The following is a 19,285-nucleotide window of genomic DNA, read 5'->3' on the forward strand; positions in this document are numbered from 1 at the left end:
TACTTTAGAGGTGAGATTTTTCTGTAAAATGAAACAGTCGAATTTCAAACAAGTTTTATATAAGTCACAGTCATATTTCTGCATGGTAAAATATTGGGTAGGATGTAGAATAGGAATAATCGAGGAATGCAATCGAGTGAGAAGTACAATTTTCATGTCCTTGTGTATTGCTTCTTGTCATCTGATGTAAGACTATCAACACCCAATGAATGACACCATAATTATAGGAAAAAAGACCATGGACCGCGCATCCATAAATCAGACATTGGTCTAATGCAGCAAGGCAAAATTTTATCAAACCGAACATGAGGTTCTTAGTTTAACATTCTGATCAGACTGCGTGAAAGGAGTGGGGGATAGATAGAGATAGTGAATGGGCTACACACACACACACTTTCACATAAAATAACTTCAATTAGGGAAAGTGATAGGCCGCTCTGAACAAATGTGTTTTGAGAGAGCACCTAAAACTGTGCAAGTTGTGGATGGTCTTAATTTCTTGGGGTAGAGCATTCCAGAGGATTGGCGTAGCGTGGGAGAAGTCTTGGAGTGAGTGGGGGGTACTGATTAGTGCAGAGGTTAGTCAAAAGTCGCTTGCAGAGCTCAGCGATCAGCCAGGCTGATAGACAGAAATGAGGGAGGAGATGTAAGGAGGTGCCACACTGTGTAGAGCTTTGTCGATGAAAACAAGTACTTTGACTTGGATTCTGAAGTGAATGGGCACCCAGTGTAATGACTGCTGAAGAGTGGACACGTCTGAGTACCGATTAACCAGATGGACAACCCTGGCTGCTGAATTAAAGATGGACTGGAGAGGGGAAAGTCGAGTAAGGGGGAGGCCAATTAGTAGAGCGTTACAGTAGTCCAGACGGGAGTGGATTAAGGCGACAGTTAGGGTTTTTGTTGTTTCCATGGTGATAAAGGGGTGGATTCTAGAGATGTTCTTTAGGTGTAAGCGGCAAGAGAGGGCAAGAGATTGTATATGGGAGGTGAAGGAGAGATTGGTGTCAAACGTAACACCCAGACAAGCGCGCCTGCTGCCGTGGTGTTATTATGATGCCACCCACGGAGAGAACAATGTCAGATTTAGGGAGGTTAGTAGATGGCGGGAGCAGGAGAAGTTCCGTTTTGGAGAGGTTGAATTTCAGACAGAGGACGGACATGATGTTGGAGACTGCGGACAGACAGTCACTGGCGTTCTGTAGTACAGCGGGGGTAATGTCAGGGGATGACATGTATATTTGAGTGTCATCAGCATAAAGATGGTACTGAAAGTCAAATCTGCTGATGGTCTGTCCAATTGAGGCCATGTAGAGAGAAAAGAGAAGGGGACGAAGGACTGAGCCCTGAGGTACCCCAACAGTGAGAAGAAGAGGGGATGAAGTGGAGCCAGTGAACAAAACACTGAAGGAGCAGTCAGAAAGATAGGAAGAGAAGCAGGAGAGAGCAGTGTCCTTAATGCCTAGTGACTGGAGCCTAGAGAGTAGGAGATGGTGGTCAACATTGTCGTAAGCTGCAAAAAGGTCAAGAAGAATGAGCAGAGAGTGGTCTCCATTACATTTTGCTGTCAGAAGGTCATTGGTCACTTTGATGAGTGCAGTTTCTGTCAAATGTAGGGGGCAGAAGCTGGACTGTGAAGAGTCTAGGAGAGAAGCAGTGGAGAGGTAATGGGTAAGGCGGGAGTAGACGAGGCACTCCAAGAGTTTAGAGATGAAGGGGAGACTGGTCTGTAGTTGTTTGTGCAGGATGGCTTGAGGGCAGGTTTCTTTAATAATGGAGTAATGATAGCCTGTTTGAAGGAGGATTGGAAAATGCCCAAGGAGAGGGAGAGATTAAAGAATATAGTTAGGTGAGTAGTGGCGACTGGAGAGAGAGACTGGAGGAGATGTGAGGGAATGGAAACTTCTTCTTCTGTAATGGGATCAAATGTGGAGAGTGAGCCAGGGGAAATGCTGGGAGAGATGGGAGTCACTGCACTTGGTGGCTGGGAGCGGATTTCCTGATGGATATTATCTATTTTCTCTATAAAGTGGGAGGCCAGGTCATCGGCATAAATGTCTGTGATAAGGGATTGTACGTTCGGCCTGAGGAGGGAGTGAAAGGTGTCAAAAAGTTTCTTGGGGTTGTTGGATAGTGAGGAGATCAGGGTGGTCTAGTAGGTCTGTTTGGAGAGGTGAAGGACAGAGTTATAGGTTCTTTACATAAATTTGAAGTGGATGAAGTCTTATGGTGTGCAAGTTTTCCTCCATAAGCGTTCAGCACTCCTAGAGCATCGCTTGAGAAATCGAGTTTGTGATGTGAGCCAGGGCTGTTTTATTCTGTGGTTGGAGGTTCTGAGGGTGAGGAGAGCTACTTGGTCAAGTGTGCTTCTGAGAGTACCATTGTAGTAGTGTACAGCCAGACCAGGACAGGAAAAAAGAGATTAGGGACAGTGATGAGTGTAGGGAGTCTGAAAGTGTATGAGGGTTAATGGCATGTAGATTTCTGAATGCGTGGTATGTAGGTGTGTGCTGGGGTGGGTGAGGAATTGTGAGCGTGAAGGATAGAATATTGTGGTCAGAGAGGGGAAGCAGTGAGTTATTTAGGTAGGAGATTGAACAGAGCCAGACAAAGACCAGGTCAAGGGTGTTACCGTCTTTGTGTGTTTCAGAGGTTGAGAGCTGTGAGAGGCCTAGACAACTGGTTTGTGATAGAAGCTGGGATGCAGATGTGGAAGTGGGGCTGTTAATGGGGATGTTGAAGTCTCCCAGGATAAGGGTTGGTAGTTCTGAGGACATGAAATGTGGCAGTTAGGCTGAGAAATGGTCAAGGAATTGGGAGGGTGAGCCTGGGGGCCGATATATGACCACTACTCTGAGGGAGAGGGGACGGACAAGCCTGATGGTGTGGACCTTAAAAGAAGGGTATGAGAGGGATGGAACTGGGGGGATGACCTGGAGGGTGCATTGTGGGGACAGGAGTATGCCGAATCCACCACTAGGTCTGTTTGTGGGTCTCGGGGAATGGGAGAATTGTAAGCCACCATGGGAAATGGCAGCGGGGAGACAGTGTCAGAATCCTGAATCCAGGTTTCAGTGAGGACCAACAGATTAAGAGAGTTGTTCAGAAAGTAGTTGTGCAGGAAAGGAAGTTTGTTACATACAGACCGTGGATTCCAGAGGGCACAATTAAAAGAAGGAGATGAAGGAGTGCAACAAATGTTAATAATGTTAGTAAGATTTCGATGTGAGGTAGGGTAGGAGTAGGAAGATAAAGAGCAAGTAGCTATTCGAATTGTAAGAAGTTTTTTGTGCAATGTTTTTGGGCAAGATGGGCTGAGGTTTTTCAGGAAGGTGAGAGCTGTACATGGGAGAGGGAATTATAGAGGGGCTGATGTGTATGAGTCGTGATGGAGGGGGGATGGGGCGGTGAATGTAGATGGCAAGGGAACACAGGAGGATAGAAATAAAGAACATGGCTAAAAGTGAGAGCAAAGTGTGGGTTACCTGTCTCCTGCCCTGACTAACTGCCATGGATTAACTGCTTTTTCTTGATACTTAGCTTCTGTGATGCTCTTTTTATGGGATGCGTGCACACCACACTGCGTGCACCCCTTAGAATACTTGTAAATTTATAGGCCACAGTACAAGGTTAAGAGAGAGGTATTGTGGGTGCTGGTTTGGGAAATATTAGCAGCATTTGCACTATACACCAGGGCAGGGGCGGACCTACCGCCCGTGCAGCCCGTGCATTGCACAGGGGCCCCTCCAGCCTCCAGCACCACATTGAAGGAGGCAATGATGGAGCCTGGAGGAGAGAGTGTCAGCTGACACTCCCTCTCCTATCATTCCCCACTCTGCTTCTGACACAGTGGGTGTGCGATGATGTCATCGCGCTCTCACTGTGTACCAGGCAGTGCAGGAGAGGAGACAGGAGCAGACAGCAGCGCAGGCACGAGGAGAAGGTGAGGAGTGTGTTGCTTTTTTTTTGTTTAAATCAGTGTGAGCACTGGACTGTGGGACCATGCTAGGGGGGCTATATACCATGCTGGGCTGTATTATACAATGCTTTGGGGGGCTATATACCATGCTGGGCTGTATCATACCATGCTGGGCTGTATTATACCATGCTGGGGGGGCTATATACCATGCTGGGGGGGCTATATACCATGCTGGGCCGTATCATACCATGCTGCGGGGGCTATATACCATGCTTGGCAGTATCATACCATGCTGGGGGGCTATATACCATGCTGGGCTGTATTATACCATGCTGGGGGGCTATATACCATGCTGGGCTGTATCATACCATGCGGGGGGGCTATTTACCATGCTGGGCTGTATCATACCATGCTGGGGGGCTATATACCATGCTGGGCTGTATCATACCATGCTGGTGGGGCTATATACCATGCTGGGCTGTATTATACCATGCTGGAGGAGGGGCTATATACCATGCTGGGCTGTATCATACCATGCTGGGGGGCTATATACCATGCTGGGCTGTATCATACCATGCTGGAGGAGGGGCTATATACCATGCTGGGCTGTATTATACCATGCTGGGGGGGCTATATACCATGCTGGGCTGTATTATGCCATGCTGGGGAGGGATATACCATGCTGGGCTGTATCATACCATGCTGGGGGGGCTATATACCATGCTGGGCAGTATCATACCATGCTGGCGGGGTTTTTTTCCATGCTGGGCTGTATCATACCATGCTGGGGGGCTATATACCATTCTGGGCTGTATTATACCGTGCTGTGCTGTATTATATCATGCTGGGGGGGCTATATACCATGCTGGGCTGTATCATACCATGCTGGGGGGGCTATATACCTTGCTGAGCTGTATTATACCATGCTGGGGGGGCTATATACCATGCTGGGCTGTATCATACCATGCTGGGGGGGCTATATACCATGCTGGGCTGTATTATACCATGCTGGGGGGCTATATACCATGCTGGGCTGTATCATACCATGCTGGGGGGGCTATATACCATGCTGGGCTGTATCACACCATGCTGGGGGGGCTATATACCATGCTGGGCTGTATTATACCATGCTGGGCTGTATTATACCATTCTGGGGGGCTATATACCATGCTGGGCTGTATTATACTATGGTGGGCTATATACCATGGTGGGCTGTATACCATGGTGGGTTGGGCTATATACCATGTGGTGCAGGGCTATATACTATGCAGCTGTGTTATATACCATGGGGGGTACATTTTACATTATATTCTATAAGGGAAGGCTGTGTTATATAATATGGGGGGCTACATTATATTCTATGGGGAGGTGGGCTGTATTATATTCTATTTGGGGCTACATTATATTCTATAGGGGACTGTATTATATTTATTATATTCTATGGGGGCTGCATTATACTATATGAGGAGGGCTACATTGTATTCTATGGAGGGGCTACATTATACTATATAAGGGGCTACATTATATCCTATGAGGAGGTTGCCATATATTCTATGGAGGGGCTGCATTATACATTATGGGGGAACTGCATTATATTCTATGGGGGGTTACATTATATTCTATACAGATATTATATCCAGCGCTGCATAGCCTCAATATTAGATAACAACAAATAACAATTAACTTTGTTGCCCTATGAAGGGGGGGCCGAAAAATTTATTGCGCAGGGGTCCCCTACAGTCTGTGTCCGCCCCTGCACCAGGGTGTTGATAGATGATCAAAGACAATAGTCTTGCCTAGGTCTCTATGCTATGACACCTTTCGCAAGATAGTATCTACAGTGACCCCCATTCTATGGATATACTACAGTAAGTACTGAGTACAATGCTACAGATGAATTATAGCAAATATTCAATAAGCATATTTCATTAGAAAATATCGCAGCAGATGAGGCAGCAAGCAGAAGTGGGGAGTTGTACCTATAGAATATATTGTAGCAGATGAGACAGCAAGCAGAGGTGTGGACTTGTACCATTAGAATATATTGCAGCAGATGAGACAGCAAGCAGAGGTGGGGAGTTGTACCTATAGAATATATTGTAGCAGATGAGACAGCAAGCAGAGGTGGGGAGCTGTACCATTAGAATATATTGCAGCACATGAGACAGCAAGCAGAGGTGGGGAGTTGTACCTATAGAATACATTGTAGCAGATGAGATAGCAAGCAGAGGTGGGGAGTTGTACCATTAGAATATATTGCGGCAGATGAGACAGCAAGCAGAGGTGGAGAGTCGTACCATTAGAATATATTTCAGCAGACGAGACAGCAAGCAGAGGTAGGGAGTTGTACCTTTAGAATATATTGCAGCAGACGAGACAGCAAGCAGAGGTGGGGAGTTGTACCATTAGAATATATTTCAGCAGACGAGACAGCAAGCAGAGGTAGGGAGTTGTACCTTTAGAATATATTGCAGCAGACGAGACAGCAAGCAGAGGTAGGGAGTTGTACCATTAGAATATATTTCAGCAGATGAGACAGCAAACAGAGGTGGGGAGTTGTACCATTAGAATATATTGTAGCAGATGAGACAGCAAGCAGAGGTAGGGAGTTGTACCATTAGAATATATTGCAGCAGATGAGACAGCAAGCAGAGGTGGGGAGTTGTACCTATAGAATATATTGTAGCAGATGAGACAGCAAGCAGAGGTAGGGAGTTGTACCTTTAGAATATATTTCAGCAGACGAGACAACAAGCAGAGGTAGGGAGTTGTACCTTTAGAATATATTGCAGCAGACGAGACAGCAAGCAGAGGTAGGGAATTGTACCATTAGAATATATTTCAGCAGATGAGACAGCAAACAGAGGTGGGGAGTTGTACCATTAGAATATATTGCAGCAGATGAGACAGCAAGCAGAGGTAGGGAGTTGTACCATTAGAATATATTTCAGCAGATGAGACAGCAAGCAGAGGTGGGGAGTTGTACCTATAGAATATATTGTACCAGATGAGACAGCAAGCAGAGGTGGGGAGTTGTACCATTTGAATATATTTCAGCAGATGAGACAGCAAGCAGAGGTAGGGAGTTGTACCTATAGAATATATTTCAACAGATGAGACAGCAAGCAGAGGTGGGGAGTTGTACCTATAGAATATATTGTAGCAGATGAGACAGCAAGCAGAGGTAGGGAGTTGTACCTTTAGAATATATTTCAGCAGACGAGACAGCAAGCAGAGGTAGGGAGTTGTACCTTTAGAATATATTGCAGCAGACGAGACAGCAAGTAGAGGTAGGGAGTTGTACCATTAGAATATATTTCAGCAGATGAGACAGCAAGCAGAGGTGGGGAGTTGTACCATTAGAATATATTGTAGCAGATGAGACAGCAAGCAGAGGTAGGGAGTTGTACCATTAGAATATATTTCAGCAGATGAGACAGCAAGCAGAGGTGGGGAGTTGTACCTATAGAATATATTGTAGCAGATGAGACAGCAAGCAGAGGTGGGGAGTTGTACCTATAGAATATATTGTAGCAGATGAGACAGCAAGCAGAGGTAGGGAGTTGTACCTTTAGAATATATTTCAGCAGATGAGACAGCAAGCAGAGGTAGGGAGTTGTACCTTTAGAATATATTTCAGCAGACGAGACAGCAAGCAGAGGTAGGGAGTTGTACCATTAGAATATATTGCAGCAGACGAGACAGCAAGTAGAGGTAGGGAGTTGTACCATTAGAATATATTTCAGCAGATGAGACTGCAAGCAGAGGTGGGGAGTTGTACCTATAGAATATATTGTAGCAGATGAGACAGCAAGCAGAGGTGGGGAGTTGTGCCATTAGAATATATTGCAGCAGATGAGACAGCAAGCAGAGGTGGGAAGTTGTACCTATAGAATATATTGCAGCAGACGAGACAGCAAGTAGAGGTAGGGAGTTGTACCATTAGAATATATTTCAGCAGATGAGACAGCAAGCAGAGGTGGGGAGTTGTACCATTAGAATATATTGTAGCAGATGAGACAGCAAGCAGAGGTAGGGAGTTGTACCATTAGAATATATTTCAGCAGATGAGACAGCAAGCAGAGGTGGGGAGTTGTACCTATAGAATATATTGTAGCAGATGAGACAGCAAGCAGAGGTGGGGAGTTGTACCATTAGAATATATTTCAGCAGATGAGACAGCAAGCAGAGGTGGGGAGTTTTACCTATAGAATATATTGTAGCAGATGAGACAGCAAGCAGAGGTGGGGAGTTGTACCATTAGAATATATTTCAGCAGACGAGACAGCAAGCAGAGGTAGGGAGTTGTACCATTTGAATATATTTCAGCAGATGAGACAGCAAGCAGAGGTAGGGAGTTGTACCTATAGAATATATTTCAGCAGATGAGACAGCAAGCAGAGGTGGGGAGTTGTACCTATAGAATATATTGTAGCAGATGAGACAGCAAGCAGAGGTAGGGAGTTGTACCTTTAGAATATATTTCAGCAGACGAGACAGCAAGCAGAGGTAGGGAGTTGTACCTTTAGAATATATTGCAGCAGACGAGACAGCAAGTAGAGGTAGGGAGTTGTACCATTAGAATATATTTCAGCAGATGAGACTGCAAGCAGAGGTGGGGAGTTGTACCTATAGAATATATTGTAGCAGATGAGACAGCAAGCAGAGGTGGGGAGTTGTGCCATTAGAATATATTGCAGCAGATGAGACAGCAAGCAGAGGTGGGAAGTTGTACCTATAGAATATATTGCAGCAGACGAGACAGCAAGTAGAGGTAGGGAGTTGTACCATTAGAATATATTTCAGCAGATGAGACAGCAAGCAGAGGTGGGGAGTTGTACCATTAGAATATATTGTAGCAGATGAGACAGCAAGCAGAGGTAGGGAGTTGTACCATTAGAATATATTTCAGCAGATGAGACAGCAAGCAGAGGTGGGGAGTTGTACCTATAGAATATATTGTAGCAGATGAGACAGCAAGCAGAGGTGGGGAGTTGTACCATTAGAATATATTTCAGCAGATGAGACAGCAAGCAGAGGTGGGGAGTTTTACCTATAGAATATATTGTAACAGATGAGACAGCAAGCAGAGGTGGGGAGTTGTACCATTAGAATATATTTCAGCAGACGAGACAGCAAGCAGAGGTAGGGAGTTGTACCATTTGAATATATTTCAGCAGATGAGACAGCAAGCAGAGGTAGGGAGTTGTACCTATAGAATATATTTCAGCAGATGAGACAGCAAGCAGAGGTGGGGAGTTGTACCTATAGAATATATTGTAGCAGATGAGACAGCAAGCAGAGGTAGGGAGTTGTACCTTTAGAATATATTTCAGCAGACGAGACAGCAAGCAGAGGTAGGGAGTTGTACCTTTAGAATATATTGCAGCAGACGAGACAGCAAGTAGAGGTAGGGAGTTGTACCATTAGAATATATTTCAGCAGATGAGACAGCAAGCAGAGGTGGGGAGTTGTACCTATAGAATATATTGTAGCAGATGAGACAGCAAGCAGAAGTAGGGAGTTGTACCTTTAGAATATATTTCAGCAGACGAGACAGCAAGCAGAGGTAGGGAGTTGTACCTTTAGAATATATTTCAGCAGACGAGACAGCAAGCAGAGGTAGGGAGTTGTACCATTAGAATATATTGCAGCAGACGAGACAGCAAGTAGAGGTAGGGAGTTGTACCATTAGAATATATTTCAGCAGATGAGACTGCAAGCAGAGGTGGGGAGTTGTACCTATAAAATATATTGTAGCAGATGAGACAGCAAGCAGAGGTGGGGAGTTGTGCCATTAGAATATATTGCAGCAGATGAGACAGCAAGCAGAGGTGGGAAGTTGCACCTATAGAATATATTGCAGCAGACGAGACAGAAAGTAGAGGTAGGGAGTTGTACCATTAGAATATATTTCAGCAGATGAGACAGCAAGCAGAGGTGGGGAGTTGTACCATTAGAATATATTGTAGCAGATGAGACAGCAAGCAGAGGTAGGGAGTTGTACCATTAGAATATATTTCAGCAGATGAGACAGCAAGCAGAGGTGGGGAGTTGTACCTATAGAATATATTGTAGCAGATGAGACAGCAAGCAGAGGTGGGGAGTTGTACCATTAGAATATATTTCAGCAGATGAGACAGCAAGCAGAGGTGGGGAGTTTTACCTATAGAATATATTGTAGCAGATGAGACAGCAAGCAGAGGTGGGGAGTTGTACCATTTGAATATATTTCAGCAGACGAGACAGCAAGCAGAGGTAGGGAGTTGTACCTTTAGAATATATTGCAGCAGACGAGACAGCAAGCAGAGGTAGGGAGTTGTACCATTAGAATATATTTCACAGATGAGACAGCAAACAGAGGTGAGGAGTTGTACCATTAGAATATATTGCAGCAGATGAGACAGCAAGCAGAGGTGGGGAGTTGTACCATTAGAATATATTGCAGCAGATGAGACAGCAAGCAGAGGTGGGGAGTTGTACCATTAGAATATATTTCACAGATGAGACAGCAAACAGAGGTGAGGAGTTGTACCATTAGAATATATTTCAGCAGATGAGACAGCAAGCAGAGGTGGGGAGTTGTACCTATAGAATATATTGTAGCAGATGAGACAGCAAGCAGAGGTGGGGAGTTGTACCATTAGAATATATTTCAGCAGATGAGACAGCAAGCAGAGGTGGGGAGTTTTACCTATAGAATATATTGTAGCAGATGAGACAGCAAGCAGAGGTGGGGAGTTGTACCATTTGAATATATTTCAGCAGACGAGACAGCAAGCAGAGGTGGGGAGTTGTACCATTTGAATATATTTCAGCAGACGAGACAGCAAGCAGAGGTAGGGAGTTGTACCTTTAGAATATATTGCAGCAGACGAGACAGCAAGCAGAGGTAGGGAGTTGTACCATTAGAATATATTTCACAGATGAGACAGCAAACAGAGGTGAGGAGTTGTACCATTAGAATATATTGCAGCAGATGAGACAGCAAGCAGAGGTGGGGAGTTGTACCATTAGAATATATTGCAGCAGATGAGACAGCAAGCAGAGGTGGGGAGTTGTACCATTAGAATATATTTCACAGATGAGACAGCAAACAGAGGTGAGGAGTTGTACCATTAGAATATATTGCAGCAGATGAGACAGCAAGCAGAGGTGGGGAGTTGTACCATTAGAATATATTTCACAGATGAGACAGCAAACAGAGGTGAGGAGTTGTACCATTAGAATATATTGCAGCAGATGAGACAGCAAGCAGAGGTGGCGAGTTGTACCATTAGAATATATTGCAGCAGATGAGACAGCAAGCAGAGGTGGGGAGTTGTACCATTAGAATATATTGCAGCAGATGAGACAGCAAGCAGAGGTGGGGAGTTGCACGTGTGTGAAGAGAGAAGAGGGATGTTAATTCTTTGCCAAGGATTAACTGCTTTTTCTTGAACCTTAGCTTCTGGGATGCTTTGCTGAGGGGATGTGTGCATGCACCCCACTACTGCACCCACGTTGCAACGCAAAGCCCCCATTAGTCCTAGTCGCATCAATCTTCAGGCACATCACCAACACTAAGTGACTAAATCTAAAGGTCTCACCTTCCACATCACCTTTCTCAGGCTGTGAGCTAAGAGCAAAAATCCTCATTTTTGTCACAAAACCTGAAGGATTTCTATGTACAAGCAAAGTGAATGAGATTCCTGAAGTCTCATGCACACATTGTTGTCTTGCAGATTTTCAGCAGATACAAATCTTCAACATGTCAATTCATTTTTGCTGCAGATTTCACCCATAAAATGAGCGGGGGGAAATCTGCAACAAAAATGCATGTTAAAAAACATAACAAAAACGCACGTATTTTACACAGCTTTTTTTCCTGCCAAGGGTTGCAGAAATGGTGCAGAAATTTCTGCTGCAAATACTTAACATGTGCACAAACCCAAACATTGCTGCTGTTCACATGGACTATTAAAACTTGGATAAACATATTGAAGGTTATTGGTAGAGTTGAGCGACTTTTGGTTTTTTAGGGTCGAGTTTCGTTTCGTGAAACCCGACTTTTCCAAAAGTCGGGTCGAGCAAGATCGTCCGATTATAGGGAAAAGTCGGGGTCGTCCCGAAACACGAAACCCAATGTAAGTCAATGGGGAATAAAAGTCGGCAGTGAGAGGAGGACAGGAAACACACCTACAGTGCCCATTTGAATGCCAAAAGCATCAATTCTTCTTACTTAAGCTTGTCAACCTTAATTAACTTCATAATACAAGTTACGCACTGAAAAATGGGGGTTATTTGGCTAAAGTTGTGGGGGGGGAGGGCTGGCTGCAGGTTTTCATGTGCCCTGGGCGAAAGAGCGCCCCTTTAACACATACCACAACTCATCATGCTCCGATACGGCAGAGAAATAGCGGTATAGTACAATGAAAAATACTTCACTTTTTACATCTCATGACGAGGCCCATCTATTTCTCCACACAGAATCATTGGTCCCATATAATGTTTGAAACAGTATATGATGAGCTCCACATAATGCTACAGTATATGTTGGTCCCCATGGATGAAGCTCCACTGTCTTATGGGCCCAAATAATGCTCCAAACATAATGGGCCCCATTTCTAATGCTCTAGTGTATAATGGGCCCTGTAAATGCTGCTCCAGTGTCTGATGTCCACCTTTGGAATGTTCCAGTGTATGGTGGGCCCCATCTATCATTCTCCAGAGTATAGTGCTCCCCAAAAATTGCTGTCCCAACATTGAAAACAATCAAATAAGTCTCCTTGCTAGGGAATCCCTGTACTAGTCTGGACTCCTCATCGTCCCCATCTTCCATCTCACTGCACAGTATTTCAACCTTGCAAGTGCTGTGATCCTGAGCAAGCAGGGGGGGCCCACTCGTTGGCGACGGCACTGGCACAGGGCCCCTGATAGTACGGTGGTGTGTCTGATGGCGGGTGGGCCGAACCTGCACTTTCATCTGCAGCTTCCTCTTTGTCACCGTGTAAGATGGAACTGTATATGGGAAGGGTAACCTGAGTTTCATCAGGGTCAGATTCAGGCCGTGTAGCGTGCGAGGGGAATGTAGTGGTCTGGGTCAATGTACCAGCAGATTCATCGAGCAGTGGCTGGGCATCAGTGCACTTGTGTCGCCCCCAGGAGTACGGTCGCCACAGTGGCATTTCCTTCCTCCTAGGGAGTGTGATGTCATGCTTGGGAGCAACGAAGGATCTCTCTAGCAGGTTAACTGATTGGGCGGCGTTATTCCCACGAGTCATGACCCTCCAAACAGCGTTCATGAAGGCAAAGTGTTTGTTTTATGTGGGCAGTATGGTTGCAAAGCTGAACCTTAAAGGAATGTCAAGAAGGGCACCACCAGGAGTGGAGCCTACGGTTAAATTCGACTCCACCTGGGAAACCTCAACCATGCCAGCTACAGAAAAGATGCACACATTGCAAGCTTAATTCCGTTAACGAACGAGACTCCGTCATGCCCCGTGGTCCGAGTCCGGCTTACTAGAGGGACACGTGAGGCTCTGGCACATGAGATTGGCCAATAACTGGTGTGTCATGCCCTTACATGTCCGTGGCTGCATGTGCGCTACACTGAAAAGGCCAGCGTTTGTCGCTTACAGGTGCAGATAACCCGCTGAACAACGTTAGTTATGGGGATCACTGATTACAATTATTACCCCCGAACGATGATTTCCCAGTAAGTGCAGGTCAACCGCAGTTCCGGAATTAGGCCTAACCGTCATTCCTGAAAAAATGAAAAACTTACGTGTGCAAACCACAGGTGCTGTAGCTTGCTTAACAGCTCGCCAGCCGTTCTCACGCCCAGTATGGATTACACGTGATTGCACAAAGGTGAGAAAGGGTACCGTATCCCCGGATAACATGTATGGATAGCATACACATTCAAAATATATGTCTCAGGAGGCAGGCTCAGACGGTGTTAGGCCTAGTATGGCTTGCACGTGATTGCACAAAGGTGAGAAAGGGTACCGTATCCCTGGATAACATGTATGGATAGCGTACACATTCAAAATATATGTCTATACATCAGGAGGCAGGCTCAGACGGTGTTAGGCCCAGTATGGATTGCACGTGATTGCACAAAGGTGAGAAAGGGTACCGTATCCCCGGATAACATGTATGGATAGCGTACACATTCGAAATATATGTCTATACATCAGGAGGCAGGCTCAGACGGTGTTAGGCCCAGTATGGATTGCACGTGATTGCACAAAGGTTAGAAAGGGTACCGTATCTCCGGATAACATGTATGGATAGCGTACACATTCAAAATATATGTCAATACATCAGGAGGCAGGCTCAGACGGTGTTAGGCCCAGTATGGATTGCACGTGATTGCACAAAGGTGAGAAAGGGTACCGTATCCCCGGATAACATGTATGGATAGCGTACACATTCAAAATATATGTCTATACATCAGGAAGCAGGCTCAGACGGTGTTAGGCCCAGCATGGATTGCACGTGATTGCACAAAGGTGAGAAAGGGTACCTTATCCCCGGATAACATGTATGGATAGCGTACACATTCAAAATATATGTCTATACATCAGGAGGCAGGCTCAGACGGTGTCAGGCACAATATGGATTTGACGGCCCAGACTACACAGCGGAGGAGCAGGGAGAGGTAAAGATTGCAAATGCTGGGGCCCTGCCCAAGCAAGGGGGGCCCACTCGTGGGCGTCGGTACTGGCACTGGGCCCCTCATAGTACGGCAGTGTGTCTGACGGCGGGTGTGCACCACCACCATCAGAGACACTTGATTGCACTATGAGGGACCCTGTGCCAGTGCCCGCGCCCAAGAGTCGGCCTACCCACCTGTCCAGGGCAACGGCACTCGCACGGTGTCGTGTGCTAGGTGGTGACCCCGGCCATGGGGGGGGGGAGGCAGCACAGTTAGGGAGTTTTAGAAAGTGGCATATGTTGATGTTGGACATTCAGCTGATGCAAAAGGCGAAATAGGTCAAGTCCCAGAAAGAGGTGGACCAAAGCAAGCCATTTTTCTGTCACCCTATGTGTCATCAGGGGAAGGTGGGACAAAATCCTTGGAAACCCATGCATGGTTCATTTTAATGAAGGTTAGATCATCCACATTTTGGGTTGACAGATGGGTCCTTTTTTCTGTCAGGATTGATCCAGCTGCACTGAAGACTCTTTCGATAGCACACTTGCAGCTGGGCAAGCGAGCTCCTGTAAGGCATATTGTGCCAATTCAGGCCAGGTGTCCAGTTTAGCGGCCCAATAGTCAAAGGGGAATGACCTGTGTGGGAGAACATCGATATGGGAGGAAAAGTAGTTTGTAACCATAGTTGACAACTGCTGTCTCCTGTCACTTTCCATCGATGCAGTATTACCAGTTGTGTGAGCGGTACTTGAAAAATCAGTCCACAACATTGTCATGAAACCCCTGTCTCCAACGCCACTTCTGCTGTGTGGACCATGAACACCTCTGCCAAGCTGCCCCCGGCCCGTACGGCTCGTGTGAGAATCATCACCGCTGCTGTGTGCTGGGAATGCCTCAAGCAACCGATTTACCAGAGTTGCTTGTTTATTAGCCAATATTAGGTCAAGGTTCTCCTGTGGCATGATGTTTTGTAATTTGCCTTTATAGCGTGGATCCAGGATGCTGGCCAACCAGTAGTCGTCATCGTTCATCATTTTGGCAATGCGGGGGTCCCTTTTTAGGATCTGCAAGGCATAATCTGACATGTGGGCCAATGTTCCCGGTGTCAATGATGCACTGCGAGTGCTGGTTGGAGGAGCACTTTCTGGCAAATCCACATCCCTCCAGTCACGCACAAACCCTGTACCAGACCTTGCCATGCCAACATTTTCACTTGCCCCACGAGATGCATCCTCCTCCCCTAAGTAATCATCCCCATCATCATCCTCCTCCTCCTCTTCTTCCTCCATCTCGTCCAGGAGAGGTCCCTGAGCAGACAATGGCTGAATGTCATCAAGGATTCCCTCCTGCTTCCTCCTCATCAGCATTGGCTGCAGACGCCTGCTCCTTAAGGTGCGTCAAAGTTTGCATGAGCAGACGCATAAGTGGGATGCTCATGCTTAGGATGGCGTCGTCTGCGCTTACCAGCCGTGTGCATTCCTCAAAACACTGAAGGACTTTACAGAGGTCTTTCAGCTTCGACCACTGCACACCTGTCTACTCCATGTCTGCTCTCAAGGTGCCTGGCCGTGTATCCTCCCACAAATGCATTATGGCCTGCCTCTGCTCGCACAGCCGCTCCACCATGTGCAGGGTGGAGTTCCACCTTGTTGCAATGTCGATAATGAGGCGGTGGTTGGGAAGGTGGAGCAATCGCTGCAGCTTCTGCATACGAACGGAGTGTACAGGCGACCGGCGGATGTGCGCGCACAGTCTTCGCACCTTCTGGAGCAGGGCTGTTAACTCCGGATAATTTTTGAGGAAGCACTGCACCACCAGGTTCAAGGTGTGAGCCAAGCAAGGTATGTGGCTGAGTTTTGAAAGGGCTATGGCTGCCACAAAATTACGGCCGTTATCACTAACTACCTTGCCTGCCTCAAGATGTACACTGCCCAGCCATGACTCAGTTTGTCGCTTCAAGTACTCGGCCAGCACCTCGGCGGTGTGTCTGTTGCCCAAACACATCATCTGCAACACAGCCTGCTGACGCTTTCCACTAGCTGCTCGATAGGGGGACACCTTGTGTGCAACAGTGGCAGCTGCAGATGGAGTGCTCGTACGACTGCACTCTGTGGACGAGCTTTCGCTTCTGGAGAAGGAGGAGGAGGAGGGTCGAACGCCTACAGCCAACTGTTTCCTATACCGTGGGCTAGGCAGCACTGTCCCACCACCGCTGTCCCCTGTGGACCCTGCATCCACCACATTAACCCAGTGCGCAGTGATGGACACGTAACGGCCCTGGCCATGCCGACTGGACCATGCATCAGTTGTGAGGTGCACCTTTCCACTCACTGACTGCTTGAGTGCATGGACAATGCGGTCTTTTACATGATGGTGGAGGGCTGGGATGGCTTTGCGAGAGAAGAAGTGGCGACTGGGTAGGTCATAGCGTGGTACTGCATAGGCCATGAGTTTGCGGAAAGCTGCGCTTTCCACCAACCGATAGGGCATCATCTCAAACGAGATTAGTTTGGCAATGTGGGCGTTCAAACCCAGTGTACGCGGATGAGAGACTGAGTACTTTCTTGACCTACTCATAGTGTCTGGGAGGGTGAGCTGGACTTGAGAGCTGCATATGGTGGAAGTAGCGGTGGACAGGGCGGACTGAGAGAGGGTTGATGATGGTGATGGAGTTGGTGTTCTTTCTGATGGCCTAGATTCAGTATTTCGTTGATATAACAGTGGGATTCCCTGACTGCTGTGGCCTTGCAACGACACCTCAACATTTGCTGCTGTGCTAACCGGTGGGCTTACAGTGGGGGAAACAATGTAGCGTTGCTGACTACCTTCTTTGTGGTCAGTTGCACATGTGGCACTTGAGGTTTGGTGTTGTGTCCACGCTTGCAAGTGCATGGTGGTTAAATGTCTAAGCATGCAACTGGTATTCAAATTTTTCAGATTTTTCCCTCGGCTAAAGGTCTTTGCGCACTTCTTACAGATAACCTTGGCCTGATCATGAGGATTTTGTTCAAAAAAGTGCCACACTGCACTCTTCCTACTTTGGCAGACATTTTGCGGCCTAGCACGCTGTGATCTTTTGACCCTCTGGACAAGCTGTCCAGCAACTCTTTTGATTTTTGGAACCTGTCTTTGGAGTGCTCCGGGCCTGCCAGATAACAGCTGTTGCGATGTCGATGTCTGCTGTGGATGCTCCTCATCTGAGCTATTGGAAGCAGCACCCTCTTAACCCAATGGATGCCAATCTGGGTCAACAACTGGGTCATCCATCACCTCCTCTTCAATGTCATGTGCACCTTCCTCTGTGTCACCGTGTATGGTGGTATAGTGTGCGGGAAGGGGCACCTGAGTCTCATCAGGGTCAGGATCTGGCTCTGTACACTGCGAGGACAATGTAGTGCTCTGAGTGAATGTACCAGCAGAATCATCTATCAGCGGCTGTGCATCAGTGCACTCCATGTCTGATTCATCTTGGCCTGGGTAATTCACCATTTCACTTGATAATCCAGGCATGGTATGTGAAAACAGCTCCATGGAGTAATCAGTAGTATGGCCTGCGTCATCCTTCAATCTTGGTTGGGGTGAAGGACACAAGGAAAGGTGTGGTTCATGAACATGAGCCTCCAATGACGACTCAGTGCTTTTACTTTTTACAACTTCAGAAGAGGAGGCGATAGAGCTGGAGGCTGAGTCAGCAATGTAAGACAAAACTTTTTCCTGATGCTCTGGCTTTAAAAGCGGTTTGCCAACTCCTAGAAAACTAAGCCTTCGAAGCCTTATGGAGCCAGACGATGACGCAGGCTCAACACCTCCTGCATTCGGTCCTATTTTGCTCTTGCCACTACCATCAGATCCACCACCAACACCATCATTACCAGCTGCCAACCCCCGCCCAATTCCACGGCCTCTTCCACCAGCCTTTCTCATTTTTGGTAGAAATGTAGACAAAATCCAACAAACTATATAGTAATGTAAAACAAGGTACAAGGTGTCTATAGGACAGGGGAGATTTTGAATTTCTGCACACACTTGTGGACACTGGACACTTATGGATTGTGTGAGGCCCACTGAATATCACAGCGCTATGTCACAGGCTCGATGGCACAGGTGTGAAAAAAGTGACTACAGGATAAGGGAGATTTTGAATTTCTGCACACACTAGTGGACACTGGACACTTTTGGATTGTGTGAGGCCCACTGAATATCAGAGCGCTATGTCACAGGCTCGATGGCACAGGTGTGAAAAAAGTGACTACAGGATAAGGGAGATTTTGAATTTCTGCACACACTAGTGGACACTGGACACTTTTGGATTGTGTGAGGCCCACTGAATATCAGAGTGCTATGTCACAGGCTCGATGGCACAGGTGTGAAAAAAGTGACTACAGGATAAGGGAGATTTTGAATTTCTGCACACACTAGTGGACACTGGACACTTTTGGATTGTGTGAGGCCCACTGAATATCAGAGCGCTATGTCACAGGCTCGATGGCACAGGTGTGAAAAAAGTGACTACAGGATAAGGGAGATTTTGAATTTCTGCACACACTAGTGGACACTGGACACTTTTGGATTGTGTGAGGCCCACTGAATATCAGAGTGCTATGTCACAGGCTCGATGGCACAGGTGTGAAAAAAGTGACTACAGGATCAGAGAGATTTTGAATTTCTGCACACACTTGTGGACACTGGACACTTATGGATTGTGTGAGGCCCACTGAATATCA

At 46.7% G+C, this 19,285-nt stretch overlaps 1 protein-coding gene across 1 annotated transcript in view; it reads left to right on the top strand.

Moving 5' to 3' along the window:
• Positions 1–19,285, top strand: part of F9 (coagulation factor IX) — a 187,885-nt gene that overhangs the window by 23,398 nt on the left and 145,202 nt on the right. The window lies entirely within an intron of this gene.

The sequence above is a fragment of the Dendrobates tinctorius genome, unplaced genomic scaffold (genome assembly GCF_039654945.1).
Source record: "Dendrobates tinctorius isolate UK_male_01 unplaced genomic scaffold, ASM3965494v1 ptg000133l, whole genome shotgun sequence".
NCBI lineage: Eukaryota > Metazoa > Chordata > Amphibia > Anura > Dendrobatidae > Dendrobates > Dendrobates tinctorius.